The sequence below is a fragment of the Neofelis nebulosa genome, chromosome 6 (genome assembly GCF_028018385.1).
Source record: "Neofelis nebulosa isolate mNeoNeb1 chromosome 6, mNeoNeb1.pri, whole genome shotgun sequence".
NCBI lineage: Eukaryota > Metazoa > Chordata > Mammalia > Carnivora > Felidae > Neofelis > Neofelis nebulosa.
Window position 1 is genome coordinate 134,915,125 of NC_080787.1, and position 21,654 is coordinate 134,936,778.

The following is a 21,654-nucleotide window of genomic DNA, read 5'->3' on the forward strand; positions in this document are numbered from 1 at the left end:
CACTTCCCACATGTCAGGCATAGTGCAAGATGTTAAAGATTAAAAGATGACTAAAATATAGTCTATGACTTATGTTTTGTACTCTATAAACTTAAACTTCGTATCAGAGGGAAACAGATAAAGACTCAAGAACAATGTATGTGACCAATGGATGGGTCAGGTTCATCAGGATACAGGATACTGTGCTGTTCTGTAGAAATAACCCAAGTTTCTAGAGTTTGGAGGCAGTCTGGAGGGGGGTTATAAAAGCAGCCTACCACAGTAAAAGAGTGTAGTTGAATTAGAGCTACCTGGAAATGGCCGTTGATGAGGAAAGTATAATCTAAGGTGCAGCTAGACAGAGCATTTCATTATCTCACTTCCCATTAACAATGTGCTTAGCTCCATAAAATAATAGGTACTCTATTTGTGAATCCAACTTTTTTTTTAGAAATGGAAGCTGAGTACAATTGCTGGGGATGATGCAGGTTTCAGAGGAATATCTAAAGTGAAGTAGAATATCTAAAGCAGCAACAGGACAGAGGGACTTTGTAAGAGATGTGTTCAATGGGGCTTTGTCTGGGGTATGATGTGCAGCGTGTGACTGTCATCCTTTCCAGTGCCTCCATAAATCTCAGGTAGGGACTATAAAATTCAGAAAAAGAGAAGAATGATGATGAATGGTAAGTACAATTGGGGTTCACGTGAAAACCAGCAAAGGGTCTCAGTTTCAGGTCCTGATTGATGTCAGGCCAAAAGAGGATCAGTTTGAATGGAAGAGAAGACCACTAAGATCTCAGTTACTCATGCAATGCATGGTCACTGTACAATTCAAATTTCAAAAGGAAAGAAACGAGACAGAAGCAAAATAAAACTTATGAAAAATAAGCCCAATATCCAGTTTCAGTTCTGACATGTAAAGAGCTTGGAAATTGTCACTGCCATTCTTAACATAAGAAAAAACACTAAACAAATTAAAGATCAATGGCCTCCATCAGAGAATTGAGGTCATAGGGCAAACCAGAATGCTGAGTCTGGAAAGACCAGAGAATACAGAAAACCACAGCCAACATCTGTTTACCCAGAGCAGACACAGCAGGAGCCATGCACTATAGGTACACAAAAATGACAATTCTGACAAATTGTTTGAGTCTGCACATGGATTAGAATGACAATGAGAAACTCCTGGGGGCCACAGTCTCAGGGAAAGTCTGATTTCTGTGGGTTTTACTGCCAGGAATCTCACAAGGTTCGCACTTGGAACCAAGAACCGGGAGAGATCCCCTCGTGTCCAGGGTGGAAGAAAGGGAGAGTGGTCATATTGAAATGTGCCCACAATGTTCTCCATAACAAGGGGAAAAGACTTTATCAGAGCCTTATTCCCTTGGGAAAAGGGCACTTATCTTATTCCAGCCCCCTCTTGCTCTTCTGTTTCATCTAGGTGGAGGGGAAAAAAACCCTGAACGCTCGTAAAAATCACAGCCCAAGGTCACAGGCCCACTAAAAGACTGAGATTTAATTTTAAGATTATAAAACACTTCCTCTCACTCACACCAAAACACTACATCAAAACAGGGCTCCGATATAAGAACAGTGGATGATAGCCAGCAGAGTTGCAAGGAACAGACTCTACTTTAGAAGGAGTTCTCAGAGAATCCTGAAAACAAAGGGGTGACCACAAGAAGAAACCACTGAAGAAGAAACCACTGAAGAAACTTTAAGCCACTGGCACCTACAACAAACATTAAACACATCTGGTCTCCTAACAGATAACAACGGAGAAACTCACACCAGTGGCCATTTACCACAATTCTTATTATCCAACACATTATGTCAATCTAAAAAATAATAATAATAATAATAATAATAATACAAGGCATACTAAAAGTCAATAAAGAAAACAGTCTAAAGATTCAAAACAAGCATCAAAAGCAGACTCAGATATCACACAGGTGTTGGAATATCAGAATTTTTAAAATAACTATGATTAATATGTTAAAGAATTTACTAGAAAATAGACAACATGCCAAAACAAACAGGCAATGTAGCACAGAGATGGAAACTCTAAACATTGAAAAGAAATGCAGGAAATTAAACATACTGTAACAGAAATAAAGAATGTTTTTGATGGGCTCATTAGTAGACTGGACACAGCTAAGGAAAGAATCAGAGAGCCAGAAGAGGTATGAATAGAAACTTCCAAACTGAAATGCAAAGAAGAAAAAAATTAATAAGAAAATAGGATATACAAGAACTATGGTAAATTCAAAGGCATAAAATGCACACATTTGGAATATAACAATTAAAAATAGAATGGAAATATTCTGGAATAAATATTGAAAGTAGCAATGTCTGAGAATTTTCCAAAATTAATGACAGATACCAAATCACAAATTAAAGAAAGTCAGAGACACCCAACAGGATAAATGTCAAAATACAGAGGCATTTCATTTTCAAACTGCAGAAAATCAAAGACAAACTACTAAAAGAAGCTGAGGGATGGGAACACCTTACTTATAGAAGAAGAAGAATTACAGCAGACGTCTCATCACAAACCATGCAAATAAAAAAAAAAATTAAAAAGAGTGCTGTGAAACATTTAAGGTGCCAAAAGAAAAATGTGCCATTCTAGAATTCTGCATGCAGCAAAATTATCCCTAAAAAGTGAAAGAGATACAATTTCTCAGATAAACAGGAACAAAGAATTCATCAGATGTCTCCTGCAAGAAATATTAAAAGAAGTTCTTTAGAGAGAAGGAAAATAAGATAGGTCAGAAATTCAGATCTATTAGGAATACATTAAGGTAAAATAAAATATTTTATTTTTATTTTTAATTGATTTAAAAGATAATTTGTTATTTAAAGTAAGAATAGTAACAATATATCAGATGATTATGACATATAGACAAGTAAAATGAACTTCATAAGAGATTGGAGGGAGGAACTGGGAATATTCTGTTACGAGGTACATACGCTTCACCTGAAGTGGTACAGTGTGATTTGCAGAAGAATTTAGCTTAGATTAAAATGCATATTTTGAGCTCTATGGCAAGCACAAAATGTTTCTAAAAAGAAGTCTAAATTATATGCTAAGAAAGGAGATAAAATGGACCATGAAAAAGGTCCCATCTAAACAGAGAAAGCACAAAAAGATGGTGAATGAAGCAACAAAGAAAAAGTACAACAAATAGGAAACAGTAATAAAATATAGCAGATATTAATCCAGCCATATCAATAATCACTTTAAATGTGAATGGTCTGAATACACGAATTAAAAGAAAGGAATGGTCAAAGTGAATGAAAACAAATGAGCTATATGTTGTCTACAAGAAACTCATTTTAAATACAAAAACTCAGATTAAAGCAAAGGGACAGAAAAAGATATGCCATGCTAACAATAATCTAACCTAAAGTGGCTATATTAATTTAAGACACAGTGGACTTCAGAACAAAGAAAATTATCAGGAATAAAAAGTGACATTACATAGCAATAAAGGACTATAATTCTTCAAGAAGGCATAGCCATCATTAATTTGTATGTACCTAATAACAGAGCATCAACACAGGTAAGCCTAAAACTGATGGAGCTGCAAGAGAAAACACATAAACCCACTTCAACATACTTTTTTTCAGTAATTGATACATCAAGCAGGCAGAAAATCAGGAAAGATTTTGTTGATCTGAAAAGCACTGCCAGTCAACTTGTTCTAGTTGACATTTACAAAATTCTCCACCCAATAACATTGGATGTACCCATTCTTGAGTACACAGTCTTCTCAAGTGTGCATGGAACATTCACCAAGACAGACCACAGTCTGGGCCATAAAGCATGTATTATCAGATAAGAAAGAAAGAAAGAAAGAAAGAAAGAAAGAAAGAAAGAAAGAAAGAAAGAAAGAAAGAAAGAAAGAAAGGAAGGAAGGAAGGAAGGAAGGAAGGAAGGAAGGAAGGAAGGAAGGAAGAAAGAAAGAAAGAAAGAAAGGGAAAAAGAAAGAAAGAGGAAGGAAGAGAAAGAAAGAAAGAAAGAAAGAAAGAAAGAAAGAAAGAAAGAAAGAAAGAAAGAGAAAGAAAGAAAGAAAGAAAGGGAAAGGAAGGAGGGGAAAGAAAGAAAGAAAGAAAGAAAGAAAGAAGAAAGAAAGAAAGAAAGAAAGAAAGAAAGAAAGAAAGAAAGAAAGAAAGAAAGAAAGAAAGAAAGAAAGGGGAAAGTAGAGAAAGAAAGAAAGAAAGAAAGAAAGAAAGAAAGAAAGAAAGAAAGAAAGAAAGAAAGAAAGAAAGAAAGAAAAAGAAAGACATTATACAAAGTATGTTCTCAGACTACAATGGAAGTAAGCTAGAAATTAACAACTTAAAGCTTAAAATCTCTAAACATTCTAAGTAACACATGGGTAAAGTAATCTCTAAGTAACACATGGGTAAAAGTGATAGTCTCAAGACAAATAAACAATTATTTTAATCTAAAACTTGGAATTTGTGGAAGTAGCACAAGCAGTGCTTAGAGGGAAATTTGTAGCATCATTAAATGCATATTTAAGAAAGGAAAAATATCTAAAATCAATAATCTAAATTTCTTCCTTAGTAAAGTAGAGACAGAAGAACAATTTAAGCCTAAAGGAATCAAAAGAAAATAATAAAAATTGGAGCAAAAATCAATGAAATGAAAACAGAAAAATAATACAGATAATCAATAAAAACAAAAGCTGTTTCTTTGAAAGATCAATAAAATAATGGGGGAGGGGGAGGAGGGAAGGAGGACATAAATTACCAATATATGAAAGATAGATTCTTATTGCTGATCTCATGGATATTAAAAGGATAAGAAAGGGGAGCCTGGATGGCTCAATTGGTTGAGCGACCAACTTTGGCTCAGGTCATGATATGGTTTGTGAGTTCGAGCCCTGTGTCAGGCTCTGTGCTGTCAGCTCAGAGCCTGGAGCCTACTTCAGATTCTGTGTCTCCCTCTCTCCTCTGCCCTTCCCCCACTCACCCTCTGTCTCTCTTTCTCAAAAAATGAATAAACATTAAAAAAAATTTTTAAAGGATAAGAAAGAAATGCTGAAAAATAACTCTATACCCACAAATTTGATAAGTTACATGAAATAGACCAATTTCTTAAAAGGTATAAATGACCAAAACTCACACAAGGAAAAATAGATATTCTGAATATATTTATTAATATGTAGCTATTAATGTATCTGTTAAAGGAATTAAGTCAAAAATTAATAACCTTCAAAAAAGGAAATCACAATACCCAGATAGTTTCACTGGTGGATTCTATCAAATATTTAGGTAAGAACGGATACCAATTCTCCACAATTTCTTCCAATAAATACAAGGAGAGAAAACACTAACTCAACCTATGATGCCAGTATCACCCCAATACCAAAACCAGATGGATATCACAAGAAAGGAAAACTACAGGCCACCATTGCTCATGAACATACATGAAAAATCTTTAATAAAATATTAGCAAACTGAATCCTAAAATATACAAAAAGAATTATCAGGACCAAGTTGGGTCAACATCTTCATACATACATTTTGCGTACTTATTTATTTCCTTAGGATAAATTTCTAGAAATAGAATTGCTAGATTGGAGAGTATGTACAACCGGAAGAATTTTAATGCATAGTTTAAAATTACCTACAATAGAGCTAATTTAATTTTTATTTCCACCACAAGAATCTAAGCTATATGAGCCATTTATGTATCATCTGCAGTGATTTTGTTTTGTTTCCATTTGTTTTTTCCCCAGCTTCTTTTTTGTAGCGATTTATATATTAAAGATTTAATAATCTTTCACGTTTTGTAACTGATTTTTATTGGTTTGTCACATGCTTTTAGCTCAATTTTTGGTGTTTTAGCCATAGGAAGTTATTTTTTTAAGACATACGTAATTAAAAATCTAAATCACGGTATGCTGTGGAATAATAATCCCTTTCCCCCACTGACTTAAGTTTTTAAATTTGTTACTCAATTATAAATTTGGGTTTTTTTTAATGTCTATTTATTTATTTTGAGCGAGAGAGAGAGAGTGCACGTGTGCACACTATCAGCGGAGAAGCAGAGGGAGAGGGAGAGAAAATCCCAAGTAGGCTTTGCACTGTCAGCCCAGAGCCCAGCACAGGCTCGATCCCAGGAACCGTGAGATCATAACCTGAGCCAAAATCAAGAGTTGGAAACTTAACTGACTGAGCCTCCCAGATGCCCCTGTGGGTCTTTTTTACATTTAGTTTCATTCTTTTGATATGTGTATCTTCTCTGATATCAGAACCATCAGGTTTTAGTTATGGAAACTGCATATTATCTTTTAACTTTAAAATTTTATTCTTTTAGATTAAATGTAAAATTAATAAGTTCTCAGAAAAAAGTTTCATAATGATTTCTTTTTTAAATATCATTAGAAATATGCTGGGTTTTTTTCTTTTTTCAAGTTTGTTTTAGTAATCTCTACCCCAATGTGGGGCTCGAACTTACAACCCCAAGATCAAGAGTCACACACTCTTCCAACTTAGCCATCCAAGTGCCCCTATACTGATTTGGTTTAAGCTGAATTGCAATTTAGAGAGAACCAAGAACTTTAAGTACACACTCTTTCCACAGATTGTCGCATTTGTTCCAATATATAGAGATGTAACAAGGGCATGATAGGTTTTTTATTTCACGTTTTTGTTACTTTTTAAAGTAACAAAAATATTTAAATTTTTGTTTATTAGCTGCTTATTATTCTAGGCAGAGGGCAAAGCTATTGTTTTTTGCATATGGATTTTGAAACCAACCACATTTCAACTCATTCACTTCCAGATAATTTTTTTTTTAAGTAGGCAGTTATGTTATTGCAAATAACAATGATTTTTATGCTTACTTACAAAAGCCTTTATACCTCCCTTTTCTTATTTATTTAAATTTTTAGCTCCTTGAGTACCAGGTCCGGAACAGTGTGCAAGAATAACAATTATCTGCATCCCTACCTGCATCTCGATTTTAATGGAAAAGCCCACTGATGAATAATGATGCTGCTTAGTGGGATCTGGCCTCTCAGAACACAGTGCAGTAAAACTGGGCATTAATAACAAAATGTTAGCCCAAAACAACAACACTGGAAATGTAACTATTCCAAATAATAATATTCATTTGGGGTGCCAGGGTGTCTCAGTTAAGCTCAGGTCTTGATCTCAGCTCAGGTCTTGATCTAAGGACCTTGAGTTCAAGCCCCACATTGGGCTCCATGTTGAGCGTGGAGCCTGCTTAAAAAAAGAAAAGTCGAGGAAGTGGCCTTCTACTCCTAGTGTTCTAAAACAACACATCAATATGGGGCGCCTGGGTGGCGCAGTCGGTTAAGCGTCCGACTTCAGCCAGGTCACGATCTCGCGGTCCGTGAGTTCGAGCCCCGCGTCAGGCTCTGGGCTGATGGCTCGGAGCCTGTTTCCGATTCTGTGTCTCCCTCTCTCTCTGCCCCTCCCCCGTTCATGCTCTGTCTCTCTCTGTCCCAAAAATAAATAAAAAACGTTGAAAAAAAAAATTAAAAAAAAAAAAAACACATCAATAATGTATATTGTGATTCATAAAATGCATTTACTACTATTTATTGGGATTAACAAATTATTATTATCCTTTGGATTTCTTGATGAAACATTCCTATATGGGTTGGTCATTATAAAATGTGTAATTTATTAGGGCTTTTTTTATACTGTTGAATAAAATTTGCTAATATTTTACTTAGAATTTGACTCTGTATTTGCAAATAAAATTAAATTGGCCCGCAGGATCTGCATGTGTATGCTCATACCCTCCATTTTCATATTATTGTTATATGGAAATTTTTGATTCTTTTTATAAAATAGTTCCAGTGATGTAGAAATATTCTTCTTTGAAGGTTCCTAGAATTTCTAGAACTTCTATGTAATATAAGCTTTGAGTTTATTTTTCTAAATGTGTGTGTTTGGTTTTTTGAAGGTAAATTTTGAGTACCTTATTTCTATGTTATTGTGCTAGGAAAATCATGTTTCATTAAAATTTTCAAATATGTTTGTATGATATGGTACTATATTCCCATTTTTTAAAAATATCCTCTTAATCTGAAGTTATACCACTTATTTTCCATATAATATATTTGTAATTTCCTGAGGTTTTTTTTTTCTTGATTAACATTGCCAGAAGTTTCTTAAGTCTTTTGATCTTTCCAAAGAGCTAGATCTTATATGTATCAAGTCTATTTTTTTCTATTAGTTCATTCATTTGTTTAAATCTTACCTATTTTTCCTAATTTTCTTGGTTTTTTTTCTGTTTTTTTTCAAGTTTCTTGAAGTGAATATTTAATTTGTTTCCACTTATATATTTCTTTATAATGAAATTATTTTAGCCCTATGGATTTTCTTCTGAGTATACCTTTCTCTACATCCTACATGTTCTATTTATTTCTACAATTAGTTTTTCTCTTTATCAAAGAAATACAATAGTTCTCAGCTGCCAAGTGCCATTTTCCTTCAGAGGGCTTTAGGAAGAGTGTAGGAGTATTTAGATTTGTCACAAATACCAGGAGGGGCTACTGGCATTATATACTCAAAGATTGGGTTTGCCAAATGTCCCACAATGCATAGGATGCCCCACAGAAAAAAGCACTAGCACCCAAAATACCAATAATGATCCTATTTGGAAACACTACAATATGTGCAGCATACAGCATAGACAACAAATTCTCCCACATCCCCGTCCCCACTCCCACTACCCTAAAATAATCATTTTTTATTACTTTTGCTATTTATTTTGGGATTTTCTCCACATCGCGAAATAATAGACATCTAATGCATATTGTCAACTATGTTAGACTTCCTACTAATTATTCTGTTAGATGAAAATCTCTTAGGTTTCCTCTTCCCCTCTTCCCATTTTCCTAGTATTGTTACAAGTTTTATGGTATAATATTCTTAATATAACTATGTAGGTGTTTTTTACTCTTGAGTATATTATGACTTAATTCCTTTTCTAGTGCTTCTTCTGGTTCTTCCTGGAATTACATAATACCTCTCTTTTATTTCATTTGCTTTCATGTCTTTAAATCTATGGATGCCTTCTACATCCTCCACAATCTTATAAAAACACTGCTCAATATAATTTTCTACACTGCCATACTGATGTTTTTGGTTCCACTTTTGAACTAGAAATACCTCCATTCTCCTTGGAACTCTCTTACCTTCTGGCTCTCATTTGGACTGGATTCTAAGCCTTCAACAGAGTTGTCATCCTGGGATTCCTCTTTATCTTCCTCTATGCTGTATCCTGTTTGTTGGATCTTAGGTCTTCCTCATTCTTGGTTTATGTATTTGTTTTGATAGGAACGCATTCTTCATTAGGTTCTGAAGAAGTGCTGCATGGGAGATAAATTTTTAAAGACTTAATGTGTCTGATAATATCTTATTCTGCACTTATATTGACTGATAGTTTGGCTAGGTGTAGAATTCACTATTTATTTTGAGTCACTCAGATCCTTTATACCTGACCTGTTTGCTTGTTTTTTAATATGAAATTTATTGTCAAATTGGTTTTCATACAAACCCCAGTGCTCATCCCAACAGGTGCCCTCCTCAATGCCCATCACCCACCCACCCCCATCAACCCTCAGTTTATTCTCAGTTTTTAAGAGTCTCTTATGGTTTGGCTCCCTCCCTAACTTTTTTTTTCCTTCCCCTCCCCCATGGTCTTCTGTTAAGTTTCTTAGGACCCACAAAAGAGTGAAAACAAATGGTATCTCTCTTTCTCTTTATGACTTATTTCACTTAGCATGACATTCTCCAGTTCCATCCACGTTGCTACAAAAGGTCATATTTTATTCTTTTTCACTGTGGTAGCTTTTAGGACATTCTGGTATTCTAAAATATCATGATTAAAGGTCTTGATATGATATTTCTAATTATGTGTGCTGAATATTCAGCAAACTTTTTTACATCCCTCTCTTTTGGATAATTGCTTTTATTATGCCTTTGATAATTTCCTCCCCAATGTGTTATCTATGTTCTCTCAATGAAATCTCTACTCTTAGATGCTATACATTTGGAGTTAATTCTCTAATTTTCTTATCTTTCCTGTCTTATTGTCACTTTTTATGATTTTCTACTTAGTGGAAGATTTCTTTATCTTTTACTTTCAAACTCATTATTGAATTCTTAATTTCATTTATCATATCTTTATTTTTCAGTAACTATTTTTCTGATTAATTTTTTTGTAGCATTCTCTTCTTTTTTCCATGGGCTCCATAATTTCTCTTATCTTTTAAAAACATAAGTTGTAATTTCTTTGAAATTTTCATTTGTTTTCTATATTATCAGTATCTGTTTCTGTATGTTTTTTTTTTAATTTTTACCTTCCAAGATTTATTTATAATCAAGTTAGTTAACATATAGTGTAATATTGGTTTCAGGAGTAGAATTTAGTGATTCATCCTTTACATACAACACCCAGTGCTCATCATAACAAGTGCCCTTCTTAATGTCCATCATCCATTTAGCCCATCTCCCTACCTACTTCCACTCCATCAACCCTCAGTTTGCTCTTTGTATTTAAGAGTCTCTTTTGGTTTGCCTCCCTCTCTGTTTTCATCTTATTTTGTTTTCCTTCCCTTCCCCAATGTTCCTCTGTTTTGTTTCTTAAATCCCATGTATGAGTGAAATCATATGATATTTATCTTCCTCTGATTGACTTATTTTGTTTAGCATAATACCTTCTATTTCCACCCACGTTGACGCCAATGGCAAGATTTCATTCTTTTTTATGGCTGAGCAATATTCCATTGTATGTATATACCACATCTTCTTTATCCATTCATCAGTCAATCACATTTGGGCTCTTTCTATAATCTGGCCATTGTTGATAGCGCTGCTATAAATATTGGGGTGAACGTGCCCCTTTGAATCAGTATTTCTGTACCCGTTGGATAAATACCTAGAAGTGCAATTGCTGAGTTGTAGGGTAGTTCTATTTTTACTTTTTGAGGAACCTCCATACTGCTTTCCAGAGTGGCTGCACCAGTTTTCATTCCCACCAGCAGTGTCAGAGAGTTCTCCTTTCTTCACGTTCTCGCCAACATGTTGTTTCCTGAGTTGTTAATTTTAGCCATTCTGACAGGTATAGTTTTGATTTGTATTTCCTTGATGATAAGTGATGTTGAACATTTTTTCATGTATCTGTTAGCCATGTGTATGTCTTCTTTGGAGACATGTCTGTTCATGTCTTCTGCCCATTTCTTAACTGGATTATTTATTTTGGGGATGTTGAATTTGGTAAGTTCTTTATAGATTGTATCTAATATGCCCTTTATCCAGTATGCCATTTGCAAATATCCTCTCCCATTCCATAGGCTGCCTTTACTTTGTTAATTATTTCCTTCACTGTGAAGAAGGTTTTTTTCCTGATGAAGTCCCAATAGTTCATGTTTGCTTTTGTTTCCTTGCCTCTGGAGACATGTCTCATAAGAAGTTGCTACAACCAAGGTTAAACAGGTTGCTGACTGTGTTCTCCTCTAGAATTTTGATGGCTTCCTGTCTCACATTTAGGTCTTTCATCCATTTTGAATTTATTTTAATGTATGGTGTAACAAAGTAGTCCAGTTTCATTCTTCTGCATGTCAGTGTTTAATTTTCCCAACACCATTTATTGAAGAGACTGTCTTTTTTCCGTTGGATATTCTTTCCTACTTTGTCAAAGATTAATTGACAATATACTTGTGGGTCCATATCTGGGTTCTCTATTCTGTTCCACTGATCTATGTGTCTGTTTCTGTGCCAGTACCATACTGCCTTGATGATTATAGCTTTATAATACAGCTTAAAGTCCAGAATTGTGACACCTTCAGCTTTGGTTTTCTTTTTCGACATTACTTTGGCTATTCAGGGTCTTTTCTGGTTCCATACAAGTTTTAGAATTGTTCTAGTTCTGCGAAAAATGCTGGTGTTATTTTGATAGGGATTGCATTGAACGTATCGATTGCTTTTGGTACTATTGACATTTTAATATTTGTTCTCCCAATCCATAAGCATGGAATGTTTTTCCATTTTTTTGTGTCTTCTTCAATTTCTTTCATAAGTGTTCTATAGTTTTCAAAGTACATATTTTACCTCTTTAATTAGGTTCATTCCTTGGTATCTTATGCTTTTTGGTGCAATTGCAAATAGGATTTATTCCTTGATTTCTCTTTCTGTTTCTTCATTATTGGTGTGTGGAAATGAAAAAGATTTCTGTATATCGATTTTATATTTTGCAACTTTGCTAAATTCATGTATCAGTTCTAACAATTTTTTGGTGGAGTCTTTTGTAGTCTTTTCTACATAGAGTACTATTTCATCTGTGAAGAGTAAAAGTTTGACTTCTTCCTTGCCGATATGGATGCCTTTTGTTTCTTTTTGTTGTCTGATTGCTGAAGCTAGGACTCCCAGTACTATGTTGAACAACATAGTTGAACAACAGTGGTGAGGGTGGACATGCCTATCTTCTTCCTGACCTTAGGGGGAAAGCTCTCAGTTTTTCCCCATTGAGGATGGCATTAGCTGTGAGTCTTTTGTATACAGCCTTTAAGATGTTGAGATATGCTCCTTCTATCCCTACTTTCTTGAGGGTTTTTATCAAGAAAGGATGCTGATTTTATCAAATGCTTTTTCTGTATCTATTGAGAGGATCATATGGCTCTTATCATTTCTTTTATTAATGTGGTGTATCACATTGATTGATTTGCAGATATTGAACCACCCCTGCAGCACAGGAATAAATCCCATTTGATCATGGTGAATAACTCTTTTAATGTACTTTTGGATTCAATTTGCTAGTATCTTGTTGACAGTTTTTGCATCCACGCTCATCAGGGATATTGGCCTACAATTCTCTTTTTTAGTGGGGTCTTTGGTTTTTGAACCAAGGTAATACTGGCCTTATAGAATGAGTTTGGAAGTTTTCCTTCAATTTCTATTTTTTGGAACAGTTTCAAAAGAATAGTTATTAATTCTTCTTTAAATGTTTGGTAGAATTCCCCCTGGGAAGCCATCCAGCCCTGGACCCTTCCTTGTTAGGAGATTACTGATTCAATTTCTTTGCTGGTTATGAGTCTGTTCGAATTTTCTATTTCTTCCTGTTTCAGTTTTGATAATTTATATGTTTCTAGGAATTTATCCATTTCTTCCAGATAACCTACTTTGTTAGCATATAATTTTTCATAGTATTCTCTTACAATTGTCTGTATTTCTATGATGTTGGTTGTGATCTCTCCTCTTTCATTCATGATTTTATTTATTTGGGTCCTTTCCCTTTTCTTTTTGATAAGTCTGGCTAGGGGGGTTATCAATTTTGTTAATTCTTTCAAAGAACCAGCTCCTCGTTTCATTGACCTACTGATTTTTTTTATATACCATTTATTTCTGCTCTGTTCTTTATTACTTCCCTTCTTCTGCTGGTTTTAGGCTTTATTTGCTGTTCTTTTTCCAACTCCTTTAGGTAGAAGGTTAGGTTGTGTATTTGAGACTTTTCTTCTTTCTTGATTAAGGCCTATATTGCTATATACTTCCCTCGTAGGACCGCCTTGGCTGCATTCTATTGTTTCACACTGCCATGTTTTCATTTTCATTTGTTTTCATGTATTTTTTTAAATTTCTTTTTTAATCTCCTGACTAAGCCATGTTCTTTAACCTCCATGTATTTGAGGTCTTTCCAGTTTTTTTTTTTCTTGTGGGTGCCTTCAAGTTTCATAGTGTCGTGGTCTAAAAGTACACATATATGAAAATAGTATGACCTCAATCTTTTTGTACTGGTTGAGGCCTGATTTGTGACCCAGTCTGTGATCTCTTCTGGTGAATGTTCCATATTTCAATACACTTGAAAAGAATGTGTATTCCACTGCTGTAGGATGAAAGGTTCTGATTATGTCTGCTAAGTTCATCTGGTCCAGTGTGTCATTCAAAGCCATTGTTTCCTTGTTGATCTTCTGCTTCAATGATCTGTCTGTTGCTATAAGTGGGGTGTTAAAGTCCCCCACTATTCCTATATTATTATCAATGACTTTCATTAAGTTTCTTATTAATTGATTTATATATTTGGCTTTCTCCAAGTTGGGGGCATAAATATTTACAAGTGTTAAATCTTCTTATTGGATAGGTACCTTTATTATGATAGAGTACTCTTCTTGGTCTCTTATTACAGTCTTTGGTTTAAAATACAGTTTGTCTGACATAAGTATGGCTATTTTCTTTTGATGTCCCTTAGTATGATAAATGGTTCTCCACCCACTCACTTCCAATTTGGAGGTGTCTTTGGGCCTTAAATGAGTATCTTGCAAGCAGCACATAAATGGGCCTTGTTTTGTTTTGTTTTATCCATTCTGATACCCTATGTCTTTTGATTGGAACATTTAGTCCATTTACATTCAGAGTAATTATTGATAGATATAAATTTAGTGTCATTGAATTACCTGTAAAATTGCTGTTCCTGTGTGCTGTCTCTGTTCCTTCCCAGTCTTTGTTGCTTTTGGTCTCTCTTTCCTGCTCAGAGTATCCTCTTTAATATTTCTTGCAGAGCTGATTTAGTGTTCACAAACTCCTTTAGTTTTTGCTTATCTTGGAAACTCTTTATCTCTCCTTCTGTTATGAATTACAGCCTTACTAGATAGAGTATTCTTGGCTGCATTTTTTTTTCCCATTTAACATGTTGAATATATCATGCCACTCCCTTCTGGCCTGCCAGATTTCTGTGCATAGGTCTGTTACTAACCTTCTTCATCTACCCTCATAGGTTAAGGACCTTTTGTACACAGGTGGTCTCAGGATTCTCCCTTTATCTTTGTATTTTGCAAGTATCACTATGATATGTCTTGGTGTTGACTTGCTTGTTGACTTTAAGAGTTCTCTGTGACTCTTGGACTTGAATGCCTGTTTCCTTCCCCATATTAGGGAAGTTCTCAGCTATAATTTGTTCAAATAAACCTTCTTCCCCTTTTCCCTGTTTTTCTTCTTCTGGGACTCCTATGATATGGATATTATTCTGCTTTATGGAATCTCTGAATTCCCTAGGTCTATATTTATGATCTAATGGTTTTCTTTACCTATTCTTTTCAGTTTCATTATTTTCCATAATTTCACCTTCTATATCACCTGTTCATTTCTCTGTTTCTTCCTTCTTCATTGTGATTACAACCAGTTGGTTTTGCATCTCAGTTATAGCATTTTTTATTAGGTCTCATCTCTGCAGCAAGGGTTTCTCTGGGGTCTTCTATGCTTTTTTCAAGCCCAGCTAGTATTCTTATGACTGTTTTCTAAATTCTTGTTCAGATAAATGTGGATGGAACTGGAGGGTATTATGCTCAGTGAAATAAGTCAGTCAGAGAAATTTAACAGAAGACCATGGGGGGAGGGAAGGGGAAAAAATAGTTTCAAACAGAGAGGGAGAAACCATAAGCAACTCTTAAATTCAGAGAACAAACTCAGGGTTGATGGAACGGCAAGGCAGAGGGGAGAATGGGTGATGGGCATTGAGGAGGGCACCTGTTGGGATGAGCACTGGGGTTGTATGTAAGCAATGAATCATGGGAATTTACTCCCAAAGACAAGAGCATACTGTATACACTCTATGTTAGCTAACTGGACAATAAGTTATACTTAAAAATAATAAAATAAAAAATAAATTCTTGTTCAGATATGTTGCTTATATCTGTTTTGAACAAATCCTGGCTGTGATTTCTTCTTGATCTTTCTTTTGGGGAGAATTCCTCTGTCTTGTCATTTTGTCTAGGTTTCTCTCTTTTGCATGTTATGAAAGCTTCTTATGCTTCTTGCTCCTGAGAGTAATGCTATATTAGAACGGGTCATATACTGTCCAAGACCTGGTGCTTCAGGAAGTGTTTCTGGTATGTGCTGTGTGCACCGGCTGTTGTGTTTGGGCTGCTCTTCCCTACTGGTCAGTCCTCTGCAGAGTTCCTCCTTACTTGGAGTAGGGAGTGTATAGACCTTTAACTAAGTATGCTTTGATTTGTTTGTTAAAATAAGTCTGATTTTTTTAAAAAAGTGGGGGGGAGGCTGATCCAAAAGAGAAAAAGGAAAAGGAACAAAGAAAACAAACAGACAAACAAAAAGCTGTAAGACTGATTCCAAAGAAAAAGAAAGGGAAAAAAAAAAAAGCAGAAAAGGAAGCCTGATCCAAAAACCAAGAAAAGGAAACCAACAAAGAAAGAAAAGAACTATAAGCCCGATTCCAAAGAAAAAGAAAGGGGGGGGGGGGGGAGGGAGAGAAAGAAAGAAAAGGAAGCCTGATCCAAAAAAACCAAGAAAAGGAAACAAACAAACAAACAAACAAAAGAACTGTAAGCCTGATTCCAAAGGCAAAAAAAAAAAAGAAAGTCTGGTCCCATTTCTATTGGAACTGAAGCCCTCTGAAGCACTGCATGATCAGTAGCGTTGGGTGCATGTTGGGGGGCCTGTGCTGGTCCCTGGGAGAGAGGCCTCCTCTGCTGGCTCACAGTCAGACCTGCCCTAGTAAAGGTGCCCCTGCAGAGCAGGGGGGCAGGGTTTGGTAAGCGGCTCCTGCCTCCCTGGGGGGGAACTGTGTTGCTCTGTGAAGTCAGACCATGCTGGTAGGTGCGATGGGGGGGCAGGGATGGGGGAAGATGGCAACACTCCCCGGGAGGGTAGTTTGCACCAGTAGCTGTTCAGCAAGTCCTCACAGAAAAGCAAACAAGCTCCCCTCCTGTGTCCCAGGCGGATTCAAAACTCCAGGTCTTCCAGGACCAGGCAAAGCACCGACCTGCTCCCCTCCTCCGGAGGACAGACTCACAGCACTTTGCCTGGTGCCATTCTGTCCAGAAAAGCAGTTGCAGGGCCACACAGGTGCCTAGGGTTTGTGGTGAAGCTCAGTGAAAGGCTGCCACAAGGTTATCTGCCCTCTGCGCATGCCTCTGTCCCCTGCTGTTGACGGCCACTCAGTGGCTCCCACCGGGTCTTTTGTCCTTGAAGAGGCAATATACTCTCTTCCAAACCTACTCCAGAGAGAGGAAAGTTCTCTCCCAGTGCGACCCAGGGGATTCCCACACCACACTGTCAGCAAATGGCGCGGGCTTCTAAAACCTCAGAATTTGAGCTCCACTGTATGCAAAAACTTGCAATAATCCATTCCTCTCCATTCCCCAGTCAATGGTTTGGAGGGAGTGTTCTTCTTGTGTGAAACTGACACTCTGCTCTCTCTCCCCCTCTCTCCTTCTCTGTCTTCTCTCCACAAAAAGGGCTCCCTCTCCTCCACAGCACCATGGCTTTTCTCTCCCACAATTCATGTCTCCACCCCTCCTACCTGCCACATTCTCTCCCTCTGATTAGGCAGATTGTTCTCTTAATCCTCAAATTGATTTCCTAGGTGTTCTAAATGATTTGATGTTGATCTAGCTGTGTTCGAGGGACCAGGGTTCACTGACTACTTTGCTATCTTAACTCCTCCCCGTTGTTTCTGTATGTTTTGATATCTTTCTTATGTATTGGAAACTTTCCTATATACATGGTAATCCTTAGCTTTTCTTACACATTTAAGAGTGAAACACTAAAAGTCTCATTAGACTCTGCCTTATATGTATGATCATAGTTTTTTTGTGTTTAGACGCCATTCTAGACCATTCTAGGCTAACTTTCTTTTTTAACGAATAACAAGTATTTACAGCAAACTTTGTCATCGGTATACATGGTATATCCCTCTATTTGTACAAATTTCCTTTTACTTTCTTCAACAAAGTACAGTATTATAATTCTCTTCAGAAATTACATATATATCCTTTTTGGTAGATAATCTAAGTAAATAATAGTTTTTTATGCTACAAAAGTTATATTTTTTCCTTTTAAATTACATTTTCTAATTTACTATTTCTGAAACGTAGGAATATGATCAAATTTTATCTTTTGATCTTATGATTGGCATCCTTGCTGACCTCTTAATTGTTCTAAGTTTCTGTATATTCTATTCTATATTTTAGCCATCAAATCATCTGAGAAAACAACGTTATCTCCTTATTTTCATTCTTAAACTTGTTTGCATTTTTATCTTATCATATTGGTTGTAACACTACTGTCTCTTCATATTTATTGTTTCATGAAACATATTTGAGGCCACATCGATTTTTATCCCTTTATACATAATTTTCTCTTGTTTTGTAATACTTTATAAAATGCATGTTGTTTTACTCTCCTTACTTATCTATGAGCAAGACAAGCTCTGTTCTACTTGGAGTTGTTCACCTAACAGTAATCAATGAATTCAGTTCAGTTCTCTGAAACTAAATAAAGGAAACCTCATTTAAAATGGAGTTGGGAAGGGGCTCCTAGGTGCAGTCTAAGCATCTGACTTCAGTTCAGGTCATGATCTCACAGCTCATGAGTTCGAGCCCCACATCAGGCTCTGAGCCTGCTTCAGATTCTGGGTCTCCCTCTCTCTCTCTGCCCTCCCCTGATTGCACTCTGTCTCTCGCTCTCTCAAAAATAAATAAGCATTTAAAAATTTTTTGAAAATAAAAATAAAAATAAAATGGAATTGGGAAGCCAGAAGGGGGAACTCTTACATGATACCACTCACAGCCCTTTGCAGCCTCAACAAGAAAAGGCATACCCTTCATTCCCACCAGGAAGAAGCCTACTTGATTACCCAGCAGAAGGAAGGCAGCTTTTCTCCTTGCCTCGCAAGGAGCCAAGCCACTGAGAGACTGTCGGAACTCAGGCAATGAAAAGCCACTACACTTCAAACTTCCAGTTTACTCCAATGGACTTTTGTTTATAACACCCTTTCCCAACTCCCCCCTTCCTCTATATAAGAGCAATCCTCTCCTTTGTTCTCTGGATATGCCTACGGCTTTTGCTATAGCTTGTCACAAATTGCAATTCCTCTTCTATTCCCAAATAAAGCCATTTCTCCAGTAAAATAATTGGCTGTTTTCTTCTTCAGGTCAACAGCTCTGCTCTCTGTGTACTGATACCTACAGTGAAGAGACTGATAGCAACAAGGCAGGTTGTGTGGCCAGATCTCAATCCACTGAAGTTTCTAGTAAAACTCTTCTCTCATCTCTGCCTAGTTTTGTCATTTCTCACAACAGAAAGCTGGTGTTCCTTACATGCAACAATAACAGGGTTCTTCACTGGCCACCTGCTACTCCATTTCCCAATCTCCCAATCCCACCCTTACCCTTAGGGCACTTTCCTCTCAACATATGCTTATTATATCGTGACTTATAGTAAGAAATAGATATTAGGTCTTTGTTCATGGTTCCTGGCTCATAACTCCTAGAACCCTTGCCATTACCTATATAAGGGCCAAAGGAACTTCTTTTGTTATAATATTTAATTTTCTTCCCTAATTCTGAAATAGCTCCTGAGTGATAAAGGTAAAATGAATTCGTTTTATTATTCATAATAAGCCCCTTTCAAGCATAGCTGAGTTTATGTTAATGAAACAAGTTTTGGGAAGCCCACAGGACGAAGACCTGGGTTGTGAAGAGGACCAATCCTGTTATTAAACGGTTGGAACTTTCCACACCCCCACCTCCTCCAGGGAGGGGAGAGGGGCTGGAGGTTGAATCAGTCACCAAAGGCCAATAATTTAATCAATTATGTCTATGTAATGAAGCTGCCAAAAAAATCCCAAAGGACAGCGCCTGGGTGGCTCAGTCGGTTGAGCGACTGACTTCAGCTCAGGTCATGATCTCATGGTTTGTGAGTTCGAGCCCCGCGTCAGGCTCGGTGCCAACAGCTCAGAGCCTGGAGCCTGCTTTGGATTCTGTGTCTCCCTCTCTCTCTGCCCCTCCCCCACTCATGCTCTGTCTCTCTGTCTCAGAAATAAACATTAAAAAAATTGTTTTTAAATCCCAAAGGACAGCTTTTGGAGAGCTTTCAGACTGGTGTACACGTGGAGGTGCTGGGGGAAGAGCACACCTGTGGAGGACACGGAAGTTCTGTGCCTTCCCCACATATCTTGCCCTCTGCATCTCTTCCATCTAGTTGTTCCTGGGTTAAATCTTTTTATAACAAACTAGGAATCCAGTAGTAAACTGCTGCTCTGAGTTCTGTGAACTGTCCTAGCAAATTAATCAAACCCAAGGAGAAGTTGTGGGAATTTCCAATTTATAGCCAGGTGGTCAGAAGCGCAGGTGACAACCAGGACATGGGGTTGGCATTTGAAGTTGGAGGGAGGCAGTCTTGTGGGACTGAGCCCTTAACTTGTGGGAATCTCATGGTATCTCCAAGTCAACAGCGTCAAAATTGAGTTAAGTTGTTTTTTTGTTTGTTTGTTTGTTTTATTTATTTTTGGGACAGAGAGAGACAGAGCATGAACGGGGGAGGGGCAGAGAGAGGGAGACACAGAATCGGAAACAGGCTCCAGGCTCCGAGCCATCAGCCCAGAGCCCGACGCGGGGCTCGAACCCACGGACCGCGAGATCGTGACCTGGCTGAAGTCGGACGCTTAACCGACTGCGCCACCCAGGCGCCCCGAAAATTGAGTTAAGTTGTAGGACACCTAACAAGTGTCACAGAATTGCTGGGTATGGGGGGATAAAAGCATACATCTGATGACCAGAAGTGTGTGAAGCAATGCAGTGTTTATAGTAGAGTATGGAGAGTAGAAGAGACATACAAGAGGAGCGATTTTCTTTATTTTTCAGTTACCCCCCTGGGTTTTGCAGTATCTACCTGATTTGTAGGTTATAGGCAATGATCATTGTTTAGGGGTGTATTCTGTCATCAGCTTATTGCTTCTCAGTTCCAAACCCACCCCTCATCGCCTGATTGTGATACTAGAAGAGTTTTCCTTTGCCAGTTGGCTTGATGTTAAGCTTGGTCAATGGAGGGACAATGAAAGACAATGGAAGGACAATGAAGGAAGAAAGGGCTTTTCTTCTGGTACCTGGTTATGTTCTTCTCTTTTGGCTCCTACAGCAAGATGCGGCACAGGACACCCTATGGGCAGCTTATGCTGGCACCCTAGAGGGCAATATCCCGGCAGATGGCTTCTCAATGAATTCTTCAGCATGGCGTCTTCTCAGGGATGGCTTCCCTACACCAGAGGACAGAGTCTTCACAGCACTACTGCAAGGTCTCCACCATCCAGTGGGTCATGGCTGCGGAGTCTCCAGTGAAGTCTGAATCTCATGGGCAGGGGAGAGGAGGGTAGGGTCTTCCAAAGGTGTTTCTTCCTTGGACGCTCCACCTCAGCCCTAGATGGGGGGCTGCTCCCCATGTCTGCTATTACTCTTCCTTTCCTTATGTTTTCTTTACTCCTTAGTAGGTTATAGTTAATACTGTTATAGTTAATACTTCTTTATATTAAACTTCCTTTGTTTCCATTTCTGTGTGACACTTGTATCTCCAATTGAACTCTAACATAGAATGTGATAAAGCCTTCTTGATATCACTTTACCTATGCTGTCCACAGCTCTCAGAATTCACCTTCCCTGTTTTCCTCATTTAGTGTAATCTGGTGCATCGATAAGTACATTTGCAACATTATCAGGTTATATCCAGCAAGGGATGGCTTTCCTTTTGGTATGACATCAATGATAACCCGGTTGTCTGTTTGCAGTTTTACAGATCTGATCATTGGAAGGATTTTCCACAGACTAGCTTCAAGACTCTGTACCTTTCACATCTTGTTTCTCCTCCAATACCCACAAATATGTGGTGGTGGCC

At 37.2% G+C, this 21,654-nt stretch overlaps 1 long non-coding RNA gene across 1 annotated transcript in view; it reads left to right on the forward strand.

The window, feature by feature from the left end:
* The window catches only part of LOC131514997 (uncharacterized), a 68,062-nt gene extending 46,751 nt beyond the window's left edge, over positions 1-21,311 (forward strand). Inside the window, exon 2 of the long non-coding RNA XR_009263377.1 lies at positions 20,905-21,311. This is a non-coding gene — a long non-coding RNA (uncharacterized LOC131514997). The remainder of the gene's footprint in view (positions 1-20,904) is intronic.
* Positions 21,312-21,654: the final 343 nt, after the last annotated feature.